This window comes from Danio rerio, chromosome 10 (genome assembly GCF_049306965.1).
Source record: "Danio rerio strain Tuebingen ecotype United States chromosome 10, GRCz12tu, whole genome shotgun sequence".
Classification (NCBI taxonomy): domain Eukaryota; kingdom Metazoa; phylum Chordata; class Actinopteri; order Cypriniformes; family Danionidae; genus Danio; species Danio rerio.
This window is the reverse complement of record NC_133185.1, coordinates 4607501-4614602: the sequence shown is the minus strand read 5'-3', so window position 1 is coordinate 4614602 and position 7102 is coordinate 4607501. Positions and strand designations below refer to the sequence as shown.

Below are 7102 nucleotides of genomic sequence, written 5' to 3'. Positions count from 1 at the left end.
CAATCGCGCAAAACACTCAACAGGATATATGCCGAGCTAGTGTTTCTTCCCATACTAATAAACTTCCGGTGATTGTTTATTGTGACCTTTTTTTTCCAATTTATAAAGTTCCTTTCACAGCAGCGATGTTGTAATGTAATTAAAATACAATCAGTTGAATAGACTTTGGCATTCTTTTAGTTGCTCAAGCTAAAACGGGACAAAAAGCCATTTACTCGCACACACCCGTCAGAATCGGCAGGCTAGCGCAGAAACTCTATTGAATATGCTGGGGTAAAATAAATGCTCATATTATAAAGACATGGTAGGGAAAATTTTTAATTAATGCAGTGCTTCTTTTACAAGACCCACTTCATATGGGATATAACTCAGCCAGTGGAGATCGCTGACTTTTATAGAAAAAAGACCGGAAGCGCCTAACCCAGTTTACTTGCAAATTAAACGTCCTTTAGCATACTTCGACATATACCCTACTCGCGCCGCTTCATTCGCACGTATCGCGCCACAAGATGTCTATTTGCATCATTGACTTAACATGTAAATCACTCATGCTTAATGAATCTTACGCGTCTGGTGTGAGCGCAGCATTAAAACAAAAACACATGAGCTTTTGTTATGCACATACTGGAATTTTTTCGGTAAAAGTGTTTCCATTGTAGTTTATGCGCATCTTTTCTTTTCAAATAAAAAGTTTATCCTACTTAGTTATGTGCAAACGTTTTCTGTGCGTATTTTCAAAACCTATGTGCATCTTGGCGTTTCCATTAACTGCATATCAAAAATGCGCATAATAATAGGTGGATGGAAACATAGCTAATCATGACACGGCATCAGTCCAATATCAGAAGAGATCCTAAAGGAACATCACAAATTCATTAACTCTTTTGGGTTTTTTTTTATTATAATTACCATATTAACAGCAAGAAGGTCGCTGGGTCACTGGTTCGAACCTCGGCTCAGTTGGCGTTTCTGTGTGGAGTTTGCATGTTCTCCCTGCCTTTGCGAGGGTTTCCTCCGGGTGCTCCGGTTTCTCCCACAGTCCAAAGACATGTGGTACAGGTGAACTGGGTAGGCTAAATTGTCCGTAGTGTGTGTGGGGATGTTTCCCAGAGATGGGTTGTGGCTGGAAGGGCATCCGCTGCGTAAAACGTATGCTGGATAAGTTGTCGGTTCATTCCGCTGTGGCGACCCCGGATTAATAAAGGGACTAAGCCGACAAGAAAATGAATGAATCTCAACATATGTTGCTTCAAAATATCTTCATACCTGACGCAATAGTTTTCATTTTATTTCACCTGCAAATAAACTGAATTTTAATACTCAGTTGAAGCTCTACACTAACTAGGAAGTTGTCTTGAGTTCTGTCGAGTCAGTTCCAGTCCTTTAGCGACTACTCTCAGAATTCAAGCAACGAGATCTACACACACACACTCACACAGCCCTTGGCTAAACTCTAAATTAAAGACCTGGCGATGTACTATCCTCCTTTGAGGCTAACAGCTAATGAAATGGAGCTGTGGAGCCCCAGAGCGCTGGACACAAGACGACACCTGACACTCTCTGTGCTGCTTTACTGTCTGTCTGACTCCTGGAAATATCAGCATTACTGAACACCGGAGTGATTCTGCTCTAAGCCGCATGATTCAAATGAAGTTTAATGTCAGATCATACTTAAAAAAGAGTATATTAATATATCAAATGTGTATATGAGTACTCGAGGTAGCAGACACAGAGTTTAAACCAGAATTTGAACGTAAAAAAATTATTTAAAATTGCTAAAATTCACAAAACTAGAAAAGCCGAGACTGACAATCATTTGTTAAAGTCGTCTTTTTGAACATTTAGAAGAAAGTATGACTAGAGAGAATGATATACATACAGGAGTTGGTCTGAAATGTCTGGTTTTAGACCTCAGTAATTCATTAGTATGGTGTAGCGCCTCCTTTTGCAGCCAATACAGCATCAATTCATCTTGGGAATGACAGATACAAGTTCTGCACAGTCGCCAGAAGGACTTTGAGCCATTTGTCCTGCAGGATAGTGGCCAGGTCACTACGTGATGCAAGTGGAGGTCAACGTTTCCTCACTCGCTGCTTCAAAACATCCAAAAGTGGCTCAATAATATTTAGTTCTGGTGACTGTGCAGGCCATGGGAGATGTCCAGCTTCCCTTTCATGTCCACCAAACCCCTCAGTCACCAGTCTTGCTGTTTGTATTGGTGTTTTATCATCCTGATTCTAATTTTGAACCACTGAGTCCACATAGTTCTCCAGGTTCTGCAGTCCTTGGCAGGGATGCTCCATCTAGCACAAGTATTGCAAATAGAGAATGCCATGATATTTCAGCCTAAACCATCACTGATCCACCCCCATACTTTACTCTGAGCATGCAACAGTCTAGGTGGCTTCTTTGGGACTTTTCCACACCGTAACTCTCCCGGATGTAGAGAAGACCGTGAAGGTAGACTGATCAGAGAACAATACATGTTTCACATAGTCAACATCAAAGATTGTTGCTGCTGGCACCCTTGAAATTGAGGTTTGACATTAGCATGAGTGAACAAAGGTTTGGCTATAGCAGCCCGGCCATGTATATTGACACTCCTAACAATAAGTTATGGTGGAAACAGGGGAGGTGAGATGCAAATTTAGTTCTGCAGTGAGTTGGACAGCTGTGGTTTTTTGTTTTTTTGAATACAATTAGGGTAAGCAGCTTCAACTTCAACATCCACTGTAACTCTTGCTGGATGTGGTTTGTTCGTCTTGGTGGTATGCTAACAATACCTTGGATACCGTGGCTCTTGATACTTCACAAAGACTTGCTGTCTTGGTAACAGATGCGCCCATAAGATGTGCACCAACACTTTGTTCTCTTTTAAACTCTAATATGTCACCCCTATGTTGTGTGTATTGCAATAGTTTAAGCAAAACTGTGCTATTACCCTGTTAATTAATCATTCACACTCTGCTCTTACTAGTGGAATGTGCAATCAACAAAGACTGGCCACCGGGCTGTTCGAGTTTAGCCATGAAACTTCCAACACTTAACTGGCCACAAATCCAATTAGTAAATTCAATACAAGATTCAGGCAACACGGTGGCGCAGTAGGTAGTGCTGTCGCCTCACAGCAAAAAGGTTGCTGGTTCGAGCCTCGGCTGGGTCAGTTGGCATTTCCATGTGGAGTTTGCACGTTTCCTCTGGGTGCTCCGGTTTCCACCACAAGTCCAAAGACGTGGTACAGGTGAATTGGGTAAGCCTAAATTGTCCGTAGTGTATGTGTATATGAGAGTGTATGAGTTTCCCAGTGATGGGTTGCAGCTGGAAGGGTATCCGCTGCGTAAAACATATGCTGGATAAGTTGGCGGTTTATTCCGGTGTGGCGACCCCTGATTAATAAAGAAACTAAGCCAAAAAGAAAATGAATGAATGAATAAATTAAAACATGATTCAAAAATAGACAATTCCATTTTTTAATTTCAAAACACGATTCGAAAATACCCAAATCCAATTCGTAAACCCAAAACACGAATCGAAAATACACAAATTCAATTTGTAAACTCAAAACACAAATCATAAATACCCAAATCCAATTCGAAAATTCAAAACACACATCAAAACTACCCAAATCCAATTCGTAAATTTAAAAGACGAATCAAAAATACCAAAACCCAATTCGTAAATTCAAAACACGAATCAAAACTACCCAAATCCAATTCATAAATTTAAAAGACGAATCAAAAATAACAAAATCCAATTCGAAAATTCAAAACACAAATCAAAACTACTCAAATCCAATTCGTAAACTCAAAACACGATTCGAAAATACACAAATTCAATTTGTAAACTCAAAACACGAATCATAAATACCCAAATCCAATTCGAAAATTCAAAACACAAATCAAAACTACCCAAATCCAATTTCTTAAATTTAAAAGACGAATCAAAAATACCAAAATCTAATTCAAAAATTCAAAACACGAATCAAAACTGCTCAAATTCAATTCATAAACTCAAAACACGAATCAAAAATACCCAAATCCAATTCGTAAATTCAAAACACGAATCAAAACTACTCAAATCCAATTCGTAAACTCAAAACACGAATCAAAAATACCCAAATCCAATTCATAAATTCAAAACACGAATCAAAAATACCCAAATCAAATTCGTAAACTCAAAAACAAATCAAAAACCCCCAAATCCAATTCGTAAACCCAAAACACAAATCAAATATACCCAAATTCATAAACTCAAAACAAGAATCAAAAATACCCAAATCCAATTCGTAAACTCAAAACACGAACCATAAAAAAACAAATCCATATTTATGATTATTACTTGTGAATTCACAAATTGTCTGATGTATTAAAGAATTGCATTTTGAATTTATAAATTGGATTTTGTAAGTGTGATTTGGGCTGTGCATGTATGAATTTTATTTTGTAAATGTATTATTTTTGAGACGGATCTGGCCCCATACTTAAGACACTGTTGCATAATTATACATAAATCAAAGTATCATTTATCTAATTAATAATCCCGATCAAGTACAATTACGGCAGTTTGTTTGTTTGTTTGTTTGTGCTGTAGTCTGTGTAGGCTGTCATTTTAGTCCTCAGACTCTATTCCTCAGTGGATTCCAGCAGCTTACCGTGCTATCCTCAGGAGAGCTTCTCCAGGTCCCACTATAAATAGACCAATTAGAGCTGTTTTTCTGCGCTGGGTGTGCGGTTTCTTACAACAGCCCACTCACCCACGAGAGAGGGGTCATTAGCAGGGCTGTCACCAGCAGCAGGGCGACCGGCTCACCTGTACCGCTTGCTTTTTGGGGACGTTCAAATGCAATCAAGTCATTTCAGAGGAATTACTGCGAGTTGCGCGCGTGGGCATGGATTGCCTATTAATTTGTTTCAAAATGCCCGTTTTACTCGTCTATAATAGATGTGTCCCCCGCCAGTGCCAGTGAATTAATTTAGCCAGCGTTGAGGGGAGTTTTACACCCCGAGACGGTATTACTTAACTGAGAAATCTGTCTCTTCCACCACCTCCCCTTCACCCACAATCCCTGTTGCCGCAGGACATCGCATAAGATGTGCTCTCACCCAATTTGTTTGCTTTTCTGCTTAATTGACTGCGCTTGATTGCTCCTGTTAAATCACAGAGAAGCTGTGAAGGAACTTTATAGCTTTGTTTGTTTATGACGCTATCTATGGCGCTTATTTGAATAGAACAAGAAACCTACTCCCTTCGGGACTACCGAAATCATCTTGATTCCCCTGGCTCCCATAAGCCTTGGCAGCTTTTTGATGGTTCCATTGTGCAGAGCTTCCTGGGTGCTGCAGACTGAGTTTCGCGTGGTTCTGAAGCGTAAGACAGCCCGTGTACCCGGAGCCCCAGAGCCGCAGGGCTGGCTGTCAAAACCGGCTGGTCGTCTGGGATTACTCCAGATTGGAGCTCATTAGCATCCCGCTGAGAATCTCACGCTAAATGGTATCAAGCAGCTATTTTAGACGAGGTAATCTCAAGAACGTGGTGTATTGTAGCGCTTGAATTATTTCCCAGAGATCTGTAGTGGGAAACAAAAGTGCCGTCCACACTGAGAGGTTATTTCAAACGGCAACAGTTGAAAGTCACCACTTTCAACACAAATTAGCAATGTCTCTGAGGTTAATCATATGGTGCAGTAATACATTACGGATTTTTTAAATGTATAACTTCAATAGCAAATACAGTGCTACAGCAAAAAACTAAACAGTTTTAATAATAAAAAGTATATACAATAAAAAAAAATTTTCAAGGCAAAAAAAGATGTAATTTGCATTGTTTTTAAATAAATGTCTCATCCAATTTATCAATTCAAAACAGGATTCATAAGTAAACAAATCCAATTCATAATTTCAATCCACCATTCATAATTACACAAATCCAATTCAACAATTCAAAACAAGATTTATACATACACGCATCCAAATCGACAATTCAAAACCCAATTCAAAAATACACAAATCCAATTCGTAAATTGAAAACAAAATTCATAAATACACAAAACCTATTCGTAAATTCAAAATACGAATCAAAAATACTCAAATCCAATTAGTAAATTTAAAACACGATTCATAAATGCACAAATCCAATTTGTCAATTTAAAACATGATTCATAAGTAAACAAATCACATTTTTAACTTCAAAACAAGATTGATAAATACACAAATCCAATTTGTCAATTTAAAACATGATTCTTTAGTAAATAAAACCAATTTGTAAAATTACAACACGATTCATAAATACACAAATCCAATTCGTAAATTTAAAACACGATTCATAAATACACAAAACCCATTCGGCAATTTAAAACACGATTCATAAATGCACAAATCCAATTCATAAATTCAAAACACGATTCATAAATTCACAAAATCAATTCGTAAATTCAAAACAAGATTCATAAATACACAAAACCCATTCAGAAATATAAAACATGATTCATAAATGCACAAATCCAATTCATAAATTCAAAACACGATTCATAAATGCACAAATCCAATTTGTCAATTTAAGACACGATTCATAAGTAAACAAATCCAATTCGTAAATTCAAAACACAATTCAGAAATACACGAATGAAATTCGTAAATTCAAAACAAGATTCATAAATACACAAATCCAATTTGTAAATTTAAAACGATTCATAAATGCACAAATCCAATTTGTCATTTAAACACACGATTCATAAATACACAAATTTAATTCATAAATTCAAAAAAATTATTCAAAAATACACAAATCAAATTCGTGAATTTAAAACACGATTCATAAATGCACAAATCCAATTCGTAAACCTAAAACACGATTCATAAACGCACAAATCCAATTTGTCAATTTAAGACACGATTCATGAGTAAACAAATCCAATTCGTAAATTCAAAACACAATTCAGAAATACACGAATGAAATTCGTAAATTCAAAACAAGATTCATAAATACACAAATCCAATTTGTCAATTAAACACACAATTCATATACACAAATTTAATTCATAAATTAAAAAAAAAATTATTCAAAAATACACAAATCAAATTCGTAAATTTAAAACACGATTCAT

The 7102-nt window shown here is 37.0% G+C and overlaps 1 protein-coding gene across 1 annotated transcript in view; it reads right to left on the bottom strand.

Annotated features, from left to right (window-relative positions):
- Positions 1-5735: 5735 nt before the first annotated feature.
- Positions 5736-7102, bottom strand: part of mn1a (meningioma 1a) — a 40638-nt gene continuing 39271 nt past the window's right edge. Inside the window, exon 6 of the transcript XR_012386073.1 lies at positions 5736-7102. This exon is cut by the window's right edge and continues 1347 nt beyond it. The gene's annotated coding sequence lies outside the window, so the exon portion shown is untranslated.